The sequence below is a fragment of the Balaenoptera borealis genome (genome assembly GCF_965194805.1).
Source record: "Balaenoptera borealis genome assembly, chromosome: 11".
Classification (NCBI taxonomy): domain Eukaryota; kingdom Metazoa; phylum Chordata; class Mammalia; order Artiodactyla; family Balaenopteridae; genus Balaenoptera; species Balaenoptera borealis.
In genome coordinates this window covers 56,825,210-56,849,472 of record NC_138868.1, presented here as the reverse complement: position 1 = coordinate 56,849,472, position 24,263 = coordinate 56,825,210, and the positions used below count along the sequence as shown (strand labels likewise).

General features: G+C 41.4%; 1 long non-coding RNA gene across 4 annotated transcripts; it reads right to left on the bottom strand.

The window, feature by feature from the left end:
* Positions 1 to 1,934: 1,934 nt before the first annotated feature.
* On the bottom strand, positions 1,935 to 24,263 carry LOC309606387. Of its 4 annotated transcripts, none has more exons than XR_014231795.1 (5): positions 24,182 to 24,257; positions 23,182 to 23,331; positions 17,887 to 18,001; positions 15,117 to 15,659; positions 1,935 to 9,565 (listed from the first exon to the last, which is right to left on the bottom strand). It is a non-coding gene; the product is annotated as an uncharacterized lncRNA (long non-coding RNA). The 4 variants fall into 4 exon arrangements; XR_014231796.1 differs by having other exon boundaries at positions 24,085 to 24,206; XR_014231793.1 differs by lacking the exon at positions 23,182 to 23,331 and having other exon boundaries at positions 24,182 to 24,263.

The window sequence follows — 24,263 nt, the reverse complement described above, 5'->3', positions numbered from 1 at the left end:
GAAAAGACAAAAACTCTAATTCGAAAAGATACACACACCCCACTGTTCATAGCAGCACAACTTACAATAGCCAAGACATGGAAGCAACCTAAATGTCCATCAACAGATGAATGGATGAAGAAGATGTGGTACATGTATACAATAGAATACTACTCAGCCATGAAATAATGCCATTTGCAGCAACATGGATACACCTAGAGATTATCACACTAAGTGAAGTAAGTCAGAAAGGGAAAGACAAATACCATATGATATCACTTATATGTGGAATCTAAAAAAATGATATGAATAACTTATTTACAAAACAGAAATAGACTCATAGACATAGAAAACAAACTTATGGTTACCAAAGGGGAAAGGGAGGTGTGGGAGGGATAAATTAGGAGTTTGGGATTAAGAGATACACACTACTATATATAAAATAGATAACCAACAAGGACCTACTGTATAGCACAGGGAACTATATTCAATATCTTGTAATAAACTATAATGGTAAAGAATCTGAAAAAGAATAGATATATATATAGATACATATATATGAGAGAGAGAAGTGAATCACTTTGCTGTACACTTGAAACATTGTAAATCAACTATACTACAATTTAAAAATTTAAAAACTTAAAATTAAAAAAACTTTTTAAAGATACACAGAAATATTTTTTTAAAAGGTGTGTGTATATGTACACATATAAAACAAAATTCTGGAAAGATGGTAGGAAACCATCAACAATGATTACTTGAGTAAAGGGCCTGAGATTCTGGAGTAGGAGGGAGACTAACTTTTCAGTGACTACCAGTTTGAACTGGTTTGACTTTTTTTACCCATGTACTTATATTACTTTTATTTTAAAAGTATTCACGTTAGAAAAAAAATATTTTTATCTAAACCAAACCCTGCTCTTCTAAACTGTTTCAAAGTCGTCCTCAATTTTTCCCATAAACTGAGCTGCTACTGTGTCAAGCACTATGCTCTATGCTTTATTTAAAGTTCTGCTTTACGTATATTTTTGTGTATGAGGTAAGTAAGGGTCAGTATCTCAATTTTATAGCTGAGGAAACAAAAGATTTAAGGAAATTAAGTAACTTCCTGTGATGGTTAATTTTATGTGCCAACTTGGCTAGACTACAGTATCCAGTTTTTTAATTAAACATTAATCAAATCTAAGTGTTGCTGTCAAGGTATTTTGGACAATCAATTAGCTTTTATAATATGTTTATTTATTTACTTATTTTTAATTTTTTTAATCTATTTTTGGCTGCGATGGGTCTTCGTTACTGCGCGCGGGCTTTCTCTAGTTGTGGCGAGCAGGGGGCTACTCTTCATTACGGTGTGCGGTCTTCTCATTGCAGTGGCTTCTCTTATTGCAGAGCACAGGCTCTAGGCGTGCAGGCTTCAGTAGTTGCAACACGCAAGCACGGTAGTTACGGCAAGCGGACCCTAGAGCACGTGGGCTTCAGTAGTTGTGGTGCATGGGCTCAGTAGTTGTGGCTCGTGGGCTCTAGAGCACAATCTCAATAGTTGTGGTGCATGGGCTCAGTTGCTCTGCAGCATGTGGGATCTTCCTGGACCGGATCAAACCCGTGTCCCCTGAATTGGCAGGCAGATTCTTAACCACTGTGCCACCAAGGAATTCCTAGTTGACTTTTAGATAAAGGAGATTATCCTTGATAATCTGCATAGGCCTGATCCAATAAGTTAAAAAGGTCTTGTGTGCAAAAATGAGGTTTCCTAGAAGAGGAAGAACTTCACCTGTGGACTGCTGCTTCAGCTCCTACCTGACAGTTTCCAGCCTCTTGGTCTGCCCTACAGATTCCAGACTTGCCTGGCCAGCCCCTACAATCCCAAAAGCCAGTTACTTGCAACCAATCCCCTGACCCTTCTCTCTCTTTTCTCTTATTCTCTCTCTCTCTCTATCTATCTATATCTATCTATCTATCTATCTATCTATCTATATATATAATTTTTTTTCCTCCTAAAGGCTTTGTTTTTGTTTCTTTGGTAGAATCCTGACTGATACACTTCCTGAGATCACAGGGCTAATAACTGATACAAATGGAGTTTGAATCTAGGTCCATCTGACTTCAGAACATTTGAAGTCAGAGTGAGCATGACAAAGCCTAAGTGGGTTCATGTCACAGCTTACGTGAATCCTTTCATTGAATCTATCATATACCAGAATAAAAATTCCTAGCAGGACTATGTTTGTCAAATCTGTTTTGGTTGCAAGCAACAGAAGATGCAACTCAAAATGGCTTAAGAAAAATTAAGGGGGCAGCGGCAGTGTGTGGATTTATGCCTCATGTACTGGAGAAGTTAAGAGAAGTTCTGGTTTCACCAGGAATAGTTTCTCTCCCTCCAACTCTCAGCTTTGCTTTCCTTTTTTGTTTTTTTAATTTGTAATCCCTTTCTTGGTCATGCTGTCCCTTCATGGTGGCAAGATGGCTGCTGTAGCTCCAGCCTGCACACTCCTAGGTCCAGTCCTAGGGAAGAAGAGAACTCATTTCTCCCATATCTGAAGTATAAGTTGTAGGAAAAACTGAGCTTTGGGGGCTCTGATTGGTCTGACGTGGAGATGTGTCACTACTATCAGTGATGTGCCAAGCATCAGTTGCTCTGGGTCTGAACTGTGTATGGGGATGGGGCCTGCCTACCCAACCAACATGGACTGAGAATAAGGTGGAGTAGATTCCTGAATGGAAATCAGGGGTTGTTACTAGAAGTAGGTGAATGAATGCTAAGCAGTCCAGAATGTCCATTTCAGTGACGTCCACGGTCAGACTCACCTGGCCCCTACCCCACTCCTCCTCCTACCCTATACAACCTACACTCCAGTTTTACCCAGACACTTGCCATTCCTTCAATGTACCCCAAACTCTCTTTTCTCTGTGCTTTTTGCCTACTATTCTCTCTGCTTAGAATGCCATTCCTTGTTATCCTCCATCCTGAAAAAGGTAACCTTTTCTTTAAGACCATTTGAAATAATAACTTCTCCAGAAAACCTTAGAGGATGCCTCTGACTGAATTACTCTCTCCCTCTTTTTTTTTTTTTAACATCTTTATTGGAGTATAGTTGCTTTACAATGGTGTGTTAGTTTCTGCTTTATAACAAAGTGAATCAGCTATACATATACATATATCCCCATATCTCCTCCCTCTTGCGTCTCCCTCCCACCCTCCTCTCCCTCTTCTTTGTTGTTTTTGCTGTTGTTGTTGTTTTGAGTTGGCAGCATAACTAAATTGTTAATTCTAAAATGGTCAATTACCTTGGTAAATCACCAAAAGAAAGTGCAAACCTGACAACAGAAATATGAGGCTAAAACTGGCCAAAATTATCAAGGGACTGATTCTTTCAGACTTTAGAAAATACACTGATCATATCAAGAGACTTCGTTTAGCTGTTATTTCTACAGTTAGTATGCCATGACAGTTTGCTGGCTGTAATAACCAAATAACTCTTTTTTGTTTTTATAGAGATATTTTTGTTTCTATACAGAAGCATTTAGCACATTCTTCCTGATATTATGGTGATTTAAGCACCTGACTAGTTTCTCCTAGTCTGTGGGTTCCTTGAGGGCAAAGACAATAAATCAATCACCTTCATAACCACATGGTGCCTGTAATAGTGTCTTGCATATATTTATTTGTTTGAGCAAATGTTTATGAGGCATCTGTTCTGTGGCAGGTTCTATGTTGGTTATTGGAAGAAGCACTATTTAAAAACACAACTAGACCACATATGCTTCTGTCTCAAATGGAATGGCCAAATTCCTTCAGGAGCCACTTAGCTAGGCAACAAATCCAGAATTTGAACATAGTCTGACACTGGAGTGTACAATCTTAACCACTGTGCAATGCCATCCTCCAATGGTTAGGGCACAGGATATGGAATCCCACAGGCCTGGATTCAATTCCAGACTCTACCAATTCCTAGAGTAAGACCTTGGGTAAGCTGTCACATCCTTCTAAAACTACAACGTCCCCCATCTATGAAGTAGGCATAATATTTACATCTACCTCATGAGACTGCTGTGAGAATTAAATGAGTTAATCCATATAAAGCATTTAACACAGTGCCTGGCACAGAGCCAGTGCTAGGTAAATGTTTTTATTATTACATTTTCCAGAAAAGTTGAGGCCCTCAGGTATAATTTGGAAGGAAAACGCTAAACAGAGACAGTATAAAATAAGAATTTGATACTGGTGGGGGAAGAAGAGAGAAGAGGGAGTGGGGAATTAAGTCACAGAGCAGGGACTTCCCTGGTGGTCCAGTGGTTAAGAATCCGCCTTCCAATGCAGGGGACGCGGGTTCAATCCCTGGTCAGGGAACTAAGATCCCACATTCCGTGTGGTGACTAAGCCCGTGTGCTCTAGAGCCCGTGTGCCACAACTACTGAGCCCACACACCACAACTACTGAGCCCACATGCCACAACTAGAGAGAAGCCTGGGCGCTGCAACGAAGAGCCCACATGCCGCAACTTAGACCCAATGTAGCCAAATAAATAAATATAAAAAAATTAAAAAGTCACAGAGCAATAGATGGGGATTCTGAGGAAAAAAGTCAGCCAGTGAGAAATTCTGAATGATGGAGTTGACCAAATAATAATAACAACAACTAGTGCTTACCACGTGCCACGCAATTCTAAGAGTTTTCCATATAATAACTCAATTCTCAATATAACACTGTGAGATACATACTATAATTTTCCTCATTTTATAGATAAAGAACTTGAGTCACAGGTTAAACCACTTGCCCAAAGTTCAACAGCTTGTGACTGGTAAAACCAAGATTTGAAGCCCCACAGTCTGATTCCCAAGTTTTTGCTCTTAATCAGTATGCTATACCATGGAGGTCAATTTGGGGGAGTCAAAAAATTTAGGATAAGAAAGTCATCCAAAATAGGGACCCAGATTTCTGCAGAAATATGTCCTATCATCACAGTATTATTTATTGAACATCTGCTATGTGCCAGGAGCTGCTTTTGGTGTTTACACATATTATTTAATCCGCACAGAAAACTTATGAGATAGGAACTGTCATCCCCATTTTCAGATGATGAATTTGAAATTAAGTAATTTACCCAGGGCTACATAGCTGGTAAAGCTAGTAAGCAGAATCAGGACTGGAATTAAAAAAAAAAAAAAAAAAAAAAAAAAAAAGACTGGAATTCAAATACATCTGTCTCCGAAAGCTGTGTTCTTGTCCTTATGGCAAAAAATTGGCAACAACTTAAACACCCAATAATAGAAAAACAGTTCAGTAAATTTTGCTATATTCACTTTTCATATTCAAATTCAATATATTCAAATTCAGCTACTAAAAATTAGGATTTTAATAGCATGGGAAATTTTCTTGTGTTAAGTGACTGTTTTACGTGAACGGGTAAAACTGCATATATGTAATGAGCTCAACTAGGTTAAAATTTGCACAGAAAAAAGATGAGAAGGAAATACACCAGTTGCCTCTGAGTGGTAGAATTACGGATGATAATTTTTTCCATGTCTTTATACTTTTCTATACTTTACAAATTTTCTACAATGAAGTCATAGTATTTTTATAATCAGAAAATAGTAAAGGAGATTCTTTAAAAACTAGGCTCCATGTTTCATTTTTTGAGAGCCCTTCTCAGTATGGCACTAGTGGCAGAGCTACAAAAGAGACTGAATACACAACCTCAAGAGTTTCCTGTGTCAATGTCAAGGTCCTAATTGACAAAGGATGGAATCCTAACAGAGACGGGGAACTTTTGGCAGAGTAACCTTAGAATCTTAAACTTCCAGATTCTCCAGAATTCTCTGTTCCAGCAGAAACAGCCCCTTCTCCCTTGCCAGAAGAAAGTAGTCTCTCCTTGTCTGGAGATGCTATAAAAGCCCTAACTGAGGCAGGTACTTGTCTTCTTCCTCAATATCTGACCCTATTGCCCCATCTGTTGCCAGGCTAATAACCATCTCTGGGGGGAGACAGCTTCTACACTGAAGGTATTGCAGACCCTCGTTGATACATACTGGAAGAAACCAGGGGAACATATGTGGGAATGGATCTTGAAGGCATTAGACTTAGGGGGATGAAGTACAAGGCTGGATAGGTGAGAACAGTTTTCAGGATTGTTGGATATGGAGTGTGAGCTGATGCTGATTATACTAGGAGAACCAAAACACCACTATAGGCCTCTGGTTAGAGTGGGGAATTAAGGAAGCCAAGTGATAAAAGGGCTTCTAGCCCAAGTCCATTGCACAAGGTGAAATGCATTCATAGATCTACCCTGTAGTTAATTACCCAGTTTCTGAGAGTGGAGATTGGTAGAGATATATTTAGCAGATATCAGAATCTTTGCCTTGATTTCCTGATTTGAGGAATAAAACCTTTAAAGCAGAAAGGGTGGGACTTCCCTGGTGGTCCAGTGGTAAAGAATCCACCTTCCAATGCAGGGGACGCAGGTTCGATCCCTGGTCGGGGAACTAAGATCCCACATGCCGCGGGGCAACTAAGCCCGTGTGCCACAACTACTGAGCTCACGCAGCTCAGTGAGAGAGCCTGCGTGCCGCAAACTACAGAGCCCACGTGTCCTGGAGCCTGCGCACCACAACTAGAGAGAGAAAACCCGCGTGCCGCAACGAAGAGCCTGTGCACTGCAACAAAAAGATCCCTCAAGCCTCAACGAAGATCCCATGTGCTGCAACTAAGACCCAATGCAGCCAAAAAAAAAAAAATTAAAGCAAAAGGGGCCAAAGTGGAAGCCCTTGATATTACCCAGACAGCCCACTGCCCCATCAAGCCAAGGGAGAAAATTATAAGCAACACTGCATCTGGAAGGAATTACAGAGATTAACACAGACAGCCTTAAAGGATGTAAGAGTGTTCATCCCCATTATACCCTTATTCAAGTCACCTTTCTGGCCTCTGCAAAAAGCAGATAGACCCTGGCAGATGATGGTGGACTATCATAAACTTAACCAACTTGTAACTTTAATTGTAGCTGCCACACTTAATGGGATACCTTTACTGTAACACAGCCTCTGGCACTTGAAATACGACTACTGATCTGACAAACATGTTCTTCTCAATTCCCATTGGTAAATAATATCAAAAGCAGTTCACCTTTATCTGGAAAGGATACTAGTCTACACTTGCTACCTTGACTGAAGTTTATGTCAACTCTCTTGCTCTGTCACAGAGTGGTCTCTAGACCCCTTAGTCATCTTCTCATTGCAGAGAACATTAACAGTCGTCCTCTAGAATGATGGCATCATGCCAGTGGTGCTGGTGAGCAGGAAAAGAAAGTACTTTAGATGCCCAAATAAGACATAATTGTTACAGAGAGATAAACTCCATGAAGATTCAAGGCTCACCATGTTAGAGAAGCTTTTAGCGGTTCAATCACCTAGAGTATGAAAAACATTCCATCTAAGGTAAAGGACAAGTTTTTGCACTAGCATTCCTATCATTGAGGAAGAACCACATGCTTGGGGGATTTTGAAGGTAGCATATACTGGACTACAGATGCTGCTCTGGTCCATTTCCCTGATGACTTGGAAGGCTGCCAGTTCTGTTTTTTGCTCAAGGCAAGAGAGGGTTCTGCAGCAGGTTCAGTCTGCAGTTCAAGTTACCTTAACACTCAGGCATATGACCTAGAAGATCTGTGGGGCATAAGGATGTTATATAGAATCTCTGAAAAACCCTACAAGGAGAGTTGCAGCCCTAGAGTTCTGTAGCAAGACCATGTCTTCTATGGCACAGAACCACTCATCATTTGAAAACCAGATACTACATGTTACAGGGTCCTAGTTGAGAATAATTGCTTGACACTGGGATACCACATGTGGTAGGCTGATAGTAGTCTCCAAAAAGATATCCATGTCTTAATCTCTGGAACCTGTGAATGCTGCCTTACATGGCAAAATGGAGTCTGCATGTGTGATTAAGTCATGAATCTTGTGATGGGGAAATTATTCTGGATTATTCGAGTAGGCCCTAAAAGCAATCACATGTATCCATATGAGAGAGAAGCAGGAGTGGCACACAGATAAGAAGAGGAGAAGGCAATGTGGCCGTGAAAGCAGAGACTGAAGTAATACATCCACAAACCAAGGAATGCTGGCAGGCACCAGAAATACTGGAAGAGGCAAGGAACAAATTCTCCCCTCAAGCCTCCAGAGGAAGTGTAGCCCTGCTGATACCTTGATTTCAGCCCAGTGATACAGATTCTGAACTTCTGGCCTCCAGAACTGTGAGACAATAAATTTCCATTGTTTTACGCCACAGCTTTAAGTTTGTGGTAATTTGTTACAGCAGCCATAGGAAATCAATACACCAAGTTACTATATGACAGGAGCTGCCCATCATGAGTGAGTATTATCAGATCCAGCAAGCCATAAGGGTTGGAAAAGCAATCCATTGTAGGGTGGAAATGTTGCATTTGGTATCAGACCCAAGCAGGTCCAGAAAGCACAATTACAGTATGCCTAGATCCCCATGTCACCTATTTCTGTTGCAGTGAGACCTCGTCTTCAATTCACACCTATGGCCTTTGTGGGGAGAGGGGATGGGCCCACATAACCAACTGACAGAGAAGGGAAAAACTCAAACCTACTTCAGAGATGGGTTGGTACAATTTGTTGGTACTAGTCAAAAATGGACAGCTGCTTCATGACTCAAAGTGTAGTTGTAAAGGATAGTAGTTAAGGAAAATCCTGGACAGAGATACAATCAGTACTCTTAGTTGATTACTTTGTGAGGAAAGAAAAGTGGCCTGAGGTACAGTTCTACATGGTCTCCTGACCAATGGTGAATGGCTTGAAGTGAGTGGTCAGAGACTTGAAAGAAACACCATTGGAAGATTGGACTAAAGAAATCTGGGCAAGAAACACGTGGATGGACATGTGGGAGTTAGTATATAAGTCTTTGTATCCCAAGTTAATGCCGTAAGAGAACATCCACCATAGAGAAAGTGCTCAACAACCAGGAGAGAGGATGATTTGTCCTGTGGATGTCAGTCAGCCTCTCTTCTCAGCTACTTCAGCGCTAGCACAATGGGGCCAGGAGTTGAGTGCTATGATGACAAAGAGGGAGGCTATGCATGGGCTTAGCAGGATGGGTTCCCTCTTATTAAAACTGATCTAGTTATTGCCTTTGCTAAATACCTAAAAGGCCAGTAGCAGAGATCAATGCTGAGCTCTAATCTTTAAGGAAACCAATTAGCCTCTTGGTAACAGGTTGATTACATTGAACCCCTTTGTTACCAAGTCCAAGCTCGCTCTGCTCGCCACACGACAGGCCAATAAATCAGGAGAAAAGGTGTTGAGGCAATGAATAGCAACTTTATTCGGAAAGCCGGGCATCCGAGAAGATGGCGGACTAGCGTCCTAGAGTACCATCTTATCGGGGTCTGGTTGCTACTTCCTTTTATAGAACAGACAGGGGGAGGAGGTGAGGAAGTAAAATAAAAAGGCCATAAGTCTTGCAAAATATCTCCTGGTTTTGGCCAGCCTCAGGGAGGAGATGTGTTAATTTCTTCTTTTCTGCAGCCAGTCACAGGTGGGCAGGGTCAGGGTGTTTCCCTGTGAGCTGAACAAAGACACTCTAGTTTAACATTCAGGCAGAGGGGCAGGGTTCCCCAAGGGAGGCCATTATGTATGTCTATAGCTATAGACTGAACAAAAGCAACTGAAAGCAAAGGTCAAAGTAAAAGAAACAGATCTAACATGGAGTCAGGTTTTGTTCTCCCCTGTTATAATTCCCCACTGTCAATGTCCATTCCACAGTCTTGTGGGATAAGGGGCAATGACCACTCTAACTGCTTCCTGCTGTGTAGCGGTGACAAGAGGTGATCATGGAATGGAATTGATCAGCCTTGGGCAGGGAATAATTCTCAGAATTTTTAGTAAATAGTTCTCAATTATTTGAACCTAATGCTGTGCTGTTCAGTAGAACAGGATTAAACAAGTAGATTGACCTGCGCTTCTCCAGCCATAAGGAAATTGCAATCTCAAGTTAAGGAATTTGGTGCTTTTCTACATATGGGAAGATGCAAGAGTCTGGGCTCACTGAAATCATTTCTTTGATATACACCTCACCTATCTGGGGTCTATATCCTGTGTTTTCACATCCTGAGTTTCCTCAAGGCTCACCGCAGGGAGTGGCTGCAGTCTGCTGGCTGCTAGATGGCAGGTATTCTTTCCTTCCTGAGTTCCCCCAGGGCTCATCAGCTCACCATCAGTGGTGGCTGCAATTGCTGATGACTGTGACATCCTTTGTTTACTGATATGGCAGAAAATATTCCATTTCTCAGATCCTCCTCTTGGTCAGGAATTCGACAAATATTTGGGAGACATTTCATGACCAAATTTTGTCCCACAGCACTGGGAGGCTCATCCCAGATCAGGCAAAAATTCTTGTTGATATGCCACTCCAGGTGCTAATTTCTGGATTAGGCCCTGTTGATAATTAAAGACTCTCTGGATCCTCTGTCTTTCTAGTCTATTATGATCCAGGAAATCTTTTCCCTTGTTGCTTCTTCCCATACTTAGAATCACACTATTACAATTATTCTATAAGAGTCATAAATGTGATCTATTTCCTCAAGATGTTTAGCCATCATCAATTTTGTTGGAGGCTTGGTTACACACTGGGTACTGTAAGAGACAACAATCTTATATAATAGACAGGATATAAGCAACGCAGCTAGTAACACTGACCAAGTCATAGTGCAGCAGGGAGACGCAAATCACGAACAATTAGGAAACAAAGAACAAATTAAAACAATGCTTAGGGCTTCCCTGGTGGCGCAGTGGTTGAGAATCTGCCTGCCAATGCAGAGGATATGGGTTCGAGCCCTAGTCTGGGAAGATCCCACATGCCGCGGAGCAACTGGGCCCGTGAGCCACAATTACTGAGCCTGCGCGTCTGGAGCCTGTGCTCCGCAACAAGAGAGGCCACGATAATGAGAGGCCCGCGCACCGCGATGAAGAGTGGCCCCCGCTTGCCGCAACTAGAGAAAGCCCTCACACAGAAACGAAGACCCAACACAGCCATAAAAATAAATAAATAAATAAACCCAAAGTTTAAAAAAAACAAACAAACAAAAAAAAAAAAACAATGCTTAGTATAACTGTTTGTAATCCAGTTACAATAAGCCATCAAGTCCACAAGAGAGCCAGCTGGAGAAAGCCAAATTCTGGCAGGACCAGGTAGAGAGAAAAAGATAAATGTTTCATCGTTGTTTACAAGGGTATACTTTATCAACTTGTTGTAGCCCATAGCATAAGAGAAAAGGTTTTTCTGGAAAACAAAGATTAAGGCTAGTATATTTCCCAAAGTCAAAAAGTTATAAATCATGTTCATCAGTTCATTCAGTCCCATGTAATTAATTAATTCCTGTTGATCTAGATGAAGTAATCAGGTTTTCCATTAGTTTTTTCATTTGTTACCCAGTCCAGTGGCATTATCTAAAGGCTATCAGAAACTTATATTTGTTTTAAAAAAGTTCCTTTTTATGCCTTCTTGAAGATGTGGCAGTTTTGCAAAGCATCACCCTTAGCTGCCAATGAATGATAAAGGTCTTAAAAAGGCAAGGTTAAAAGATCTCATTACAATTCTTCTTGGCAAAGAAGCTTATCTAAGTTGTTGTGACATACAACATTTTACAATAACAACTAAAACTATAACATTATGCCAAGACATATGTAAATTTCAGAGCTTTATATGATTTTTACAATTTTATATTAATAACATTTATTCATACCATATAATCTGAGGAGGCTTATCACTCATTTGACAATGCTTTCTGTGTAATTTAGCATACTGACCAATTCTAGTCAGTTTAATATATATATATTTTTTCTCTGAGGTGCCTCAGGGTCACAGTTCCCTAGCCCCCAAAAAGGAAGAAAATCTCAGCCAACGCTCCACCACAGGCAAAACCAACGCAATAGGGAAGGATACCCTGGTATCGTCACACATGAGTCCCATTATCAAACTGGTCTCTCAGGGTCACAGTTCCCTAGCCCCACAAAAGGAAGATTCCCAACCAATGCCCCATCAGTCCAAAAGGGGAGAACCCCAACCAATGTCCCATCAGAGATGAAGCTGAATGAATGACCAAGGATGGCTCAAAAGGGAAAATCCCAAAGAACGCTCTGCCGCAGGCCAAACCAATGCAATAAGGAAGGCTCTCAGGGGCTCTCTGAAGCATCCCAAAGCTAGCTGAAGTCAAAAGATCTTTAATTAGAATTTGATAGGAAATTCATCAAAAAATCCAAAAAAAATTTTTTTAAACATTTGGTCAGATAGAATATTTAAGAATAAAATCCATTTACCAATTAAGTTTAATCTAACCTCAGCCTGACAATGCATAAAACTCCTTTTTACTCAAAACCTATATCCCACTTTCCTATTATACAGTGAAATGTTTTATTATTTTTAGTAGCTTTAATTACATATTTAAATTAGAATCCCCAACTCTTAAAAACTTTAATTTCTAGTGAAAACCGAGAAGCAAGTAATAGTTATCAAAATCTGGAGAGACTGTCTTAGGTAATTTTCAGAACATAATTATTCTTATAGAGTTTACCTAAAAGCTCTTATCTCATTTACATTTACTTTAATTTTTTAGTATTTATTTATTTATTTATCTATTTATTTTGGCTGCACCGGGTCTTAGTTGCAGCATGCAGGATTTTTATTGCGGCACGCAGGATCTTTAGTTGCAGCACATGGGATCTTTTAGTTGTGGCATGCAGGCTTCTTAGTTGCAGCATGTGGACTTCTTAATTGTGGCATGCGGACTTCTTAGTTGCAGCATGCAAACTCTTAGTTGCGGCATGCATGCAGGATCTAGTTCCCTGACCAGGGATCAAACCCAGGCCCCCTGCATTGGGAGGGCGGAGTCTTACCCACTGTACCACCAGGAAAGTCCCTACATTTACTTTAAAGTTTCATCCTATCAAGTTATTTTCCTTGCAACAGATGTAATAAGGTCTTTTTTGATTCCTAGGTACAACAAGGTATTATGCTTAAATTAATGACTCTAAAGACATATCTATATTAATTAGATCAACGAGTTTAAGCCACCTTCAATACCAGATATCAGTTTAATGTTGAATATTTTCCAGATCATGTGAACCCAAAATTCATTCTGGCCAGTTTTATATTCCTGAGTATTTATATAAGTGCTTAATTTTTTTTTAAGTCATTTAAGTAGAGCTCTTTTACGAATTAATTTTGGTAATACCATACATCTACAACACACATAGACACATACAAACACACAAACAGAGAAACCTCATAGTTCTCATTTCAAAATTTCAGCCCTGAGTCAGGTACAGCAATGTAAAACTCATCAGTTAACAAAAGAGGTTGGATTAAAATTGGGTTTCTGGCAGATGGAACAAATCAAGCTCACTTGTCTAGATGGCTGAATCTTTTTGCTAATACTTATAGAAAAGACATTTAGGATTTCTATTTATCCTTGACAAGTCAATTTCTAAATTACTTTACTCTCTTTTCAAAATTTGCATTTTAAAAAGATGGCAGAGATAAGGGTTCCTGAGAAGACCAGGTAGGATATTTGCATCTCAAAGATACAGGCAAGCTTCTCCTAGGATGACCTCAGGGGGAAAGAGCTCTTTCTCCTTTTCTTGGGTTTCCATTAGTGCCATTTGTAGGCTTAAAGCATGCTCCAGTGGGACCCTGATGTCAAGCTGTTCTGGCAAAAAAGTTACTTGAGCATTTAATTTACAAAGGATATCTTGTCCCAAAAGGGGGATTGGACACTCTGGCATATATAAGAAGCTATGTTTCAGGGTGGGGTCCCCTAATTAGCATTCTAGAGGTTGTACTTCTCCAGAAACTCCCATGACCAGGATAGACTGAGGCGTTTTCTGTGCCACCTTGGTATTTACCACAGAATATGTGGCACCCATATCTATTAGAAAGTCAATCAATTTGTTCCCCACTGTCATAGTTACCTGGGGCTCCTGTGGGGAAATTAGAATCGGACGCCTCAAGCCCAAGGGAGTCTCCTGGCCTCTTCATTCATTAGCAGAGTGTTCCTCTCTTTCTTATATGAGAGGCTCCTGTCTTCCTTCTATTATTCTCCTTCTTATTCTTTAGTCTAGGGCAATCTTCTTCCCAAAGCCCTTCCTCCTTTCAAACCCAGTAAGCATTATATTCATAAGAGTGTGAATGTCTGCCCAAGTGGGATGGTGAGTGGCAAATATAGAGGTGAAAAGTTCAGTCAAACGGAATGGGTCCTCTCAGTAAGCAGGGTTATGGTTTTTCCAGTTAAGCAAATCCAAAGTCAAGAATGAATTGTGTACCCATATAAACCCAGCTGGTTGGCCATTTGCATTAAGGCCTCCTACAAGATATTGGCACATGGGAAATTGCCCTGCTGTGGAAGTGGCTCCCAGTCCAAATTGGGTGCCCTGTCAGGTCTTAGATGGTGATACTAAACCAGGTCCCTGTGCCCTGGGGGTTAACATAGAAACTTCTATTCGACTCCACGGGTAGGGGAAATAGGAGGCGGTAAAAGGAGTGAATATGTTGGCGACATGGGGGGGTAGCTGGAACAACTGTTGGTGCAGAGTGTTCGGCCAGTGGGGGAGCTGGATAGGCCGGAGCAGGGTTTAAGTTTTGAAGTAACATGTCCCCACTCTCATTTTCTCCCTCTTCCCCTTGTAGAACAGGTTCCCCCTTGGGTTTTCTTTCAGACTGCTGCACCATAAGATGGCAGCCCTCTGACTTCTTTTCCTCCTGATGCAATAGCATAAATGCTTCTACGTATGGAATCTCATCTCTTTCTTAGTCATAGGCTCAGGGCTATGTTTTGCCCATTTATCTAATATACACCCCAAAGGGCTTTCCTTCGCAATAGATGAAGTATTTCCCATTTTTATAAGTTTGATAACACCAAAACACAATAGATGCAAACAAATTCCAACACAAAAAGCGCAAACAAATTCCAACATCGATGCACACAAAACAGAAGCCAACGAACTGGTTTCCAAATCAGGCAGAGTCCAACAACAATTCCCCTCTCCAACAGGGTACCCCAACCAAATGCAAAACAAATTGAGGGGGGAATTTGTTCCTGGTTGTACACACCAGAGCGACTTACCCTACAAAGATTGAGTCTGTCGACTTGCAGAAGTTTGTTGATTCCTTGCTCCAAATGCCGAGCTCTGGGGTAGCCAGTGTCACACTTCAAGGAATTTTTTGAAGGGAAGATCCTTAAAACAAATTGTCCCAGCAGCTGCTAGGGCCTTGCCCCAAAATTGCCTGATCGGGGCCAGTTAGCCATGAACAGCAAGACTCCTGGCTGGCTAAGCCAAATTTGTTACTGAGTCCAAGCTCGCTCTGCTCGCCACATGACAAGCCAATAAATGGGGAGATGAGATGTCGAGGCAAGGAATAGGGACTTTATTCAGAAAGCCAAGCATCCAAGAAGATCGCGGACTAATGTCCTAGAATACCATTTATCAGGGTCTGGATGCTAGTTTCTTTTATAGAACAGAGAGGGGGAGGAGGTGAGGAAGTAAAATAAAAAGGCCATAAGTCTTGCAAAACATCTCCTGGTTTGGCCAGCCTCAGGGAGGGGATGTATTTTCTTCTTTCTTGCAGCTGTTCACAGGTGGGCAGGGTCAGAATGTTTCCCTGTGAGCTGAACAAAAGCAAGTTAGTTTAACATTCAGGCAGAGGGGCAGGGTTCCCCAAGGGAGACCATTAAGTATGTTGTCTAATAGCTATAGACAACATCCTTTTAGTGATTATAGTAAAAAAAAAAAAACCAACAGAAAGCAAAGGTTAAAGTAAAAGAAACAGATCCAACATGGGGTCAGATTTTGTTCTTCCCTATTACAGCACCACTAACAAAATATACCATATGAAAGGTAATATTGGATATTCTTTGACACTAAAATTAAAATATTAGTTGCTGGCACAGTGGCTTAGTGATATAAATGAGCTAGGAATGAATGAAAACTGGTCAGTTCTCACAAACACTTGCCTCTGAGGACTCATCTTGAGTTGCTCAAGGTGTAAGGCCCCAATGAAAAAGCAACTAAAACCACAACCTTGCCAAAAATACCACATGGGGTCTCTACTTCCTTCAGAAATCCTATAGAAAGTGTCAGGAAATTCCAGAGGCAATAAACCTGGTTAAGGAAGTGCATACACATAGCCCTTGTGCTTGAGGGCTGGGCTTAGGAAAAGGCTGATGGGATTTAATACATAAAGTTGGGGAGGGATGAAAGGGAGTTCATTCAACATCCAGCTTAACTAAGGCATTAGAGGAGGATGAGGAAAGTGTAGGTGGTAAAATCAGGTATTGCTGAATAAGAAGCATGGGCTAAAACAATTCCAGGTGGGCCCTCTGCTTTGAAAGCACTTCTTAGCCAGGCAGGTGGGTTTTAATAATAAGCTACCCAGCAGGCCAACTAGGTCCCCATGGTGAAGCTTCAGTTATCACGTGGGGATAAGAATGAGGTGTGGTTGATAGAACAGAAAGGAATAACTAGGAGCCACCTCTCATTTTACAGCCAAAGTACAGAAAGGAAATGTGAGAGCCTGTGGATACACAGCAAGTTAGAGGCAGAACTGGGACTAGAATTAGGGCTAGACCCTTAGTCAGCCCCTTTCTTTTGCATAGCAAAGATCCCTCGGAACCATCAGATCAAATTAACATCAACCTATTCATTCTTTGATTCAGTTTTTTCAATCAATCATTCTCTCAATCATCAATTCACTTATTCTACAAATGTTATTGAGGGCTCAGTGCAGGAAGCTGGGGTAAACAAAACAAACTATGTAAGACGTGATTCAGACCCATGGGTGAAACACTCATAAACATATAATTAGGCACAGGAATGGGAAATGATTATCTCAACTGCTGGCCCCAGAATCCCTCTTTGAAAAGGAGTTGACTTCGTTTGGGAAAAAACCTTGATAAGCTCTTGGGTAGAAGAAGAGGCCAAGAGCAGAAAGTGCCCTGACATTGCTCTGCATGTGGAAGAGGTTTCTTGCTTCAGAGAGTAAGGGAAGACCAGAGAAATGGGAAGAAGAAATGGGAAGACTGGTATTACACAAGGAAAGAAAAAAGGAGGGACACCACGTGGCCAAGGAGCCAAAGAGGACTGAAGAGGGCCAGACTGACTCCTAAGGACTTTAAAGGATTTGCTGTGTGACCTGCAGCTTTTCAAGAAAGTCTTCTGTATTCATAAATACTGTGTATGAGCAGATTTGCCTGGAAACCAAGGAATAAGCAGAATTTCCCATCTGGATTACAAGGTAAGAATATAAGTCACAACTGAGGAAGTATAGGCATACTTCGAAAATATTCAGGTTCAGTTCCAGACCACCACAATAAAGTGAATATTGGAATAAAGCAATCCCATGAATTATTGGTTTCCCAGTGCATATAAAAGTTATCTTGGGACCTCCCTAGTGGTCCAGTAGTAAAGAATCCTCACGCCAATGCAGGGGACGTGGGTTCGATCCCTGATTGGGGAACTAAGATCCCACATGCCACGGGGCAACTAAGCCCGTGCGCCACAACTACTGAGCTCATGTGCCTCAACGAGAAAGCCCACATGCCACAAACTACAGAGCCCATGCACTCTGGAACCCACGCACCACAACTAGAGACAGAAAAAAATCCTGCACGCCACAACTAGAGAGAAGCCCACACCACAACTAGAGAGAAGCCTGCGTGACACACTGAAGAGCCTGCGTGCCCCAACTAAGACCTGATGCAGCCAAAAAAAAAAAACAGTTATCTTTACCCTATACTGTAGTCTACTAATTGTGCAACAGTAATATGTCTAAAAAAATGAATGATGTACATGCCTTAATTTTAAAATACCTTATTGCTAAAAAATGCTAACCATCACCTGAGCCTTTAGCAGGTCATAATCTTCTTGCTGATGGAGGGTTTTGCCTTGATGTTGATGGCTGCTGACTGGTCAGGGTGGTAGTTGCTGAAGGTTGGGGTAGCCATGGCAATTTCTTAAAATAAAACAATAAAATTTGCTGCATCGATTGACTCTTCCTTTCACAAACAATTTCTCTGAGGCGTGCAACACTGATAGCATTTGACCCACAGTAGAACTTCTTTCAAAATGGAAGTGAATCCTCTCAAACCCTGCTGCTGCTTTATCAACTAAGTTTATGTACTACTGTATTCTAAATCCTTTGTTGTCACTTCAACAATCTTCACAGCATCATCACCAGTAGATTCCAGCTCAAGAAACCACTTTCTTTGCTCATCCATAAGAAGCAACTCCTCATCCAATAAAGTCTTATGATGAGATTGCAGCAATTCAGTCACATCTTCAGGCTCCACTTTTAATTCTAGTTCTCTTGCTATTTCCACCATATCTGCAGTTACTTTCTCCCCTGAAGTCTTGAACCCCTCAAAGTCATCCATAAGGGTTGGAACCAACTTCTTCCAAACTCCTGTTAATGTTGATATTTTGACTTCTTCCCATGAATTAAGAATGTTCTTGGGACTTCCTTGGTGGTCCAGTGGTTAAGACTCCACACTCCCAATGTGGGGGGCCCAGGTTCCATCCCTGGTCAGGGAACTGGATCCCACATGCCACAACTTAAAGATTCTGCATGCCACAATTAAAGATCTCGCATACCATAACTAAAAAAAAGATCCCGCATGCCGCAATGAAGATCCTGCGTGCCGCAATTAAGACCCAGTGCAGCCAAATAAATAAATAAATAATAAAATAATCTTTAAAAAAGAATGTTCTTAATGGTATCTACAATGGTGAATAGTTTCCAGAAGGTTTTCAATTGAATTGGCCCAGATCCATCAGAGGAATCACTGTCTGCGGCAGTTATAGCCTTATGAAACGTATTTCTTAAATAATAAGATTTGAAAGTCAAAGTTACTCCCTGATCCATGGGCTACAGCATAGAAGTGTTAGCAGGCATGAAAAATATTAATCTCGTTGTAGATCTCCATCAGACCTCACAGGTGACCAGGTGTGTTGTCAATGAGCAGTCATATTTTGAAAGGAATCTTTTTTTCTGAGCAGTATGACCCCACAGTGTGCTTAAAATAGTCAGTAAACCATGTTGTAAACAGATGTGCTGTCATCCAGGCTTTATTTTTCCATTTATAGAGCATGGGCAGAGTAGATTTAGCATAATTCTTAAGGGCCCTAGGATTTTTGGAATGGTAAATGAGCATTGACTTCAACTTAAAGTAACCAGCTGCATTAACCCTTAGCAAGAGAGTCAGCTTGTCCTTTGAAGTTTTGAAGCCAGGCATTGACTTCTCCTCTCTAACTATGGAAGTCCTATATGGCACCTTCTTCCAATATAAGGCTGTTTTGTCTACTTTGAAAAATCTGTTGTTTAGTATAGCCACCTTTATTAATTATCTCAGCTAGATCTTCTGGATAACTTGCTGCAGCTCCTACATCAGCACATGCTGTTTCACCTTGCTCTTTTATGTTATGGGGATGGCTTCTTTCCTTAAACCTCATGGACCAACCTCTGCTAACTTCAAACGCCTCTTCTGCAGCTTCCTTGCCTCTCTCAGTCTTCATGGAATTGAAGAGAGTTAGGACCTTGCTCTGGATTATGCTTTGGCTTAAGGGAATGTTGTGGCTGGTTTAATCTTCTATCCAGACCACTAAAACTTTCTCCATATCAGCAATAAGGCTGTTTTGCTTTCTTATCATTCATGTGTTCACTGGAGTAGCACTTTTAATTTCCTTCAAGAACTTTTCCTTTGCATTCACAATGTGGCTGTTTGGTGAAAGAGGCCTACCTCGACATGCCCACCTCACTAAGTTTCATCATTTCTAACTTTTGATTTAAAGCGAGAGTTGTGTGACTCGTCCTTTCACTTGCACACTCAGAGGCCATTGTAGTGTTATTAATTGGCCTAATTTCAATATTGTTGTGTCTCAGGGAATAGGAGAGAGACAGGGCAATGGCCAGTTGGTGATGCAGTCAGAACACACACAACATTTATCCATTAAGTTCGCCATCTTCTATGGGCGTGGCTCGTGGCACCCCAAAACAATAGTAATGTTGGAGCCCAAGGTAGGCCACACCAAAATGTGCCTCGATGGCATATTGATTATTTTGAATTAAAGTTACTTAAGAAATAGCCAACGCAAGAGGGACACTGATTCTCCCTGCTGTCTCCCTGAAAGCAGGAAAGAAATCTCTCATGTGAAAGGTGCACCCCTGCATCTGGAGGTAGAAGGACACCCTTACTGCCAAAGATAGGAAATTCGGGACCCAGAAGCCTATATAAATAAACCTTGTTACTTCTTTAATTTACTAACCCAAGCCCAAGCTCTGTTTAGATTCTTCATTAATTGGGCACCCAAAACCTAAGTTTCCTAGTCCTGTCAATTCCTCACAAATTTATTCTTTGTCTAAAAAACATGAAAGCTTCCTGTATGGCCACTTCTTAGGTCCCATTTCTATGAGACTTCCATGTGCATGAGTCAAAATTTATTTTTCTTCTGTTAATCTGTCTTGTGTCAATTTTATTATTAGTCCAGCCGCAAGAACTCAAGAAGGGTAGAGGGGGAAATTTCCCTCTCCCCAACAGTAACATCAAAAACCATTGATCACAGATCACCATAACAAATATAATGAAAAAGTCTGAGATATTGCAAGAATACCAAAATGCAACACAGAGACACAAAGTGAGCAAATGCAGTTGGAAAAATGGCACAATATCTCCCCAGGTTTGAAATCTACTCATTCTGGGTGGTGTACTGTGAGGGAAAAAAGCAGGGACTCAGGGGTAGGAAAAACATGGGTTGGAATCATGTTCCAGACATTCATGCCATTCAACAAATATTGAGTGCATATGTTGTACCAGCTGCTGTGCCAGTTCTGCTGCTACAATAGTGAGTAAAAACAGACAAGGTCCCAGCACTCATAGTATGAATACCTAATGGGGAATTAGATAATCACACAAATAAATGTGTGATTGCACTCAGCTGACAGGTGCACAAAGGGAGGTCAGGGAAGGTTTCCTGGGAAAGTGGTGCTTGATCTGAGAGCTAAAGAATGGAGAGGTAACTAGCCTGGGGAGATGTTAAAAACAAGACAACAGGCCCAAAATAGAATCACTTATGCTAAGCTCCACACCACCAAACTGAGACTTGACTCAATTACAGTTTTGTCCTCCCAGAAATGGAATCTTAAACCAGGAAATCAGGAATCACCTTATCAGCATTAGCTAAGTAATCTGCCCGATAAACCCCTGGCATCCCCTATAGGGAAAGTAAACTTGCAATAACCAATCTGCTTTTTTGCCTAGCGTAACTCCTTTGTTCTTGCTCCCCTCTGCCTATAAAAGCCGTCTTTTCCATAAAGCTCTTCAGAGTTCCTCTCTGTCTGCTAGATTGGATGCTGCTTGATTCATAAATCATTGAATAAAACCAAGAAGATCCTTAAGACTTATTCAGTTGAATTTTGTTTTTTAACAAGGAGAAGGAAGAACATTCCAAATAGAGAATGTATAAAGGTGCAGTGACAGGAGGGAACGTGGCATGTACCAGAAGCTGAAAGCAAATCAGTTAGGCTAGAGAAGAGAATAGGGGGTGGAGAAGAGTGGATGAATGTGAGAGGATTAAGGAAGTCAAATAGACAGGACTTGGCAATAGCAGTTAGAAATACTTCAGCTGCAAGGAGCAGACAATGACCAACAGTGGCTCAAATACATAAGGATGATGATGATGTGTGTGTGTTTCCTCAGATAATAAGAAGATAAGAATTCTGGAGGTAGGAGGGATTTGTTTAGCAGCGCAGTGATGTCAGGGCCAGCATGATGTGCCTTCCACGCCTCATGACCAAGTCCAAGGCAGGAAGAATGAAAAAGGGGGCAAAATCCATAAAAACTGCCTCTTTTATCAGGAAAGGAAACCCTTTCCTGGAAACCCCCCAGCAGACTCCTAAGTCCTACTAGACAGAGCTGTCATCAGGCCATACCTAGCTGCCAGGGAAGCTGGAAGATCAACTGTTTAACTTTTCTAGACTCTTTAGAAGAAGTGAAAAAGGGGATTGGGAATGGGTATTGAGTTAGTAAGTTCACAGTGAGTTTGCAGGTGCGGGGCAGGGTAGGTGAACAACTGAATGGTTGGTTGGTGTCATTCTCTGAGTGGATAATACTGGAAAATCATGAGCTCAGTTTTAGATATGTTGAGTTTGAGGTGTGTGGTAAACTGAATAATGGCCTCCTAAGATACTTGTGCCCTAAACACTGGAACCTGTGAATATTACCTTATATGGCAAAAAGGGACATTGCAGATGTGATTAAGTTAAATACTTTGAGATGGGAGGGTCCTAGATGCATTCACAGCTGTCCTTATATGAGGGAAGCAAGGGAAATTTGATTCTAGAAAAGTAATAGATGTGGCAGTAGAAGCAAGAGGTTAGAGTGATGCAAGGAAGGGGCCAAGGAATGCAGGCAACTTCTAAAGGCTGAAAAAGAAAATAGATTCTCCCCTCAGAACCTCCAGAAGGCACCAACCCTTATGACATCTTGACTTCAGCCTAGTGAGACTGATTTGAGACTTCTGATATCCAGAACTGTAAGAGAATAAGTTTGTGTTGTTTTAAGTTTGTGATAATTTGTTACAGCAGCCTAGGAAACTAATGCAAGGTGCCTTTAAAATCTAAGAGATGGCAGGTAGGTAGTTGGATATAATGGTCTGGAGGTGAAAGAAAAGGGCTGGGCTTGAAATATAAATTTGGTTTTTTTTTTTAATTAATTTATTTATTTTTGGCTGTGTTGGGTCTTTGTTGCTGCGTGCGGGCTTTTTCTAGTTGCTGCGAGCAGGGGCTACTCTTCGTTGTGGTGTGTGGGCTTCTCATTGCGGTGGCTTCTCTTGTTGAGGAGCACGGGCTCTAGGTGCACAGGCTTCAGTAGTTGTGGCACTTGGGCTCAGTAGTTGTGGCTTTCAGGCTCTAGAGCATAGACTCAGTAGTTGTGGCGCACGGGCTTAGTTGCTCCGCGGCATGTGGGATCTTCCCAGGCCAGGGCTCGAACCTGTGTCCCCTGCATTGGCAGGTGGATTCTCAACCACTGCACCAGAAGGGAAGCCCCTGAGATATAAATTTGAATGTCATATTCATATGGGTGGCATCTGAAATTGCGGGAGGGCATAAACTCATCTGATAGTGACACTGTCACCTACCTGCTGTTTATCTTTCAGCAAGGTACTTAACTTCTCTGAAACATTTTTTATTGAACATTTATTCTGTCCTGGCACCATATCAAGCAATTTACAAGTGTCCTCATTTAATCCTCACAACCACTTTATGAGGCAGACACCATTTTTAACCTCCTATTTACAAAAAAGGAAAATAGGGTTAGAAAGATTAGTCATTGGGGGGAGGGATATATTGGGAGGTTGGGACTGATATATACACACTACTATGTATAAAATAGATAACTAATAAGGATCTACTGTATAGCACAGGGAACTCTACTCAATACTCCGTAATGATCTATATGGGAAAAGAATCTAAAAAAGAGGGGATATATGTATAACTGATTCACTTTGCTGTACAGCAGAAACTAACACAACAGTGTAAATAAACTGTACCCCGGTGAATATTTTTTAAAAAAGAAATGAAAGATTAGTCATTTGTGCAAAATCAGACAGTACATGAGGGTGACAAGACTAACTCCATTCCTTGTGCCTCGGCTCTTACGGCCCAGGTATCAGCAGTATCCACACCATGTAGGACTTTGTTAGACCTACTGCATGAGAATCTGAACTTTAACAAGATCCCCCAAGTGTACAGACAGAAGAAGCACTGGGCTCTAGCCTGCCTCCACAGTAGGTTCCCCTCAGGCAGGTACTTTCCCAGAGCCCAGCTCAGAGTTCTAGAAGCACAGAATGTTTTCCCGTCTGTACCTTTACCCAGGCCATTCTCTGCCTGGAGCTAATACTCCAGGTGTCTGGATTAGGCGCCTCCAGTATCCTCAGGTACTTTTATCTACTGTTACTCTACTGTAACAGAATTACTGTTATAATTCTGTCTCCTCCATTAATATGTGAACGTCTCCCGGAAAAAAAATAGTTTTCTCTCACCAGGTACCCCAACAATAGGCAAAACACCCAGAGCAGACGCCCAGCAACTATTTGAACCAAAGCATTAGTAGCACGTGAAACTTGTCACCGTACAAACCGCTCAGACTCAGGGTGGCCCTCCCTGGCGGAGACTGAGGCGGAGCGGAGAAAGGACGCGGAGCGGAAGGGTTTAAACACTC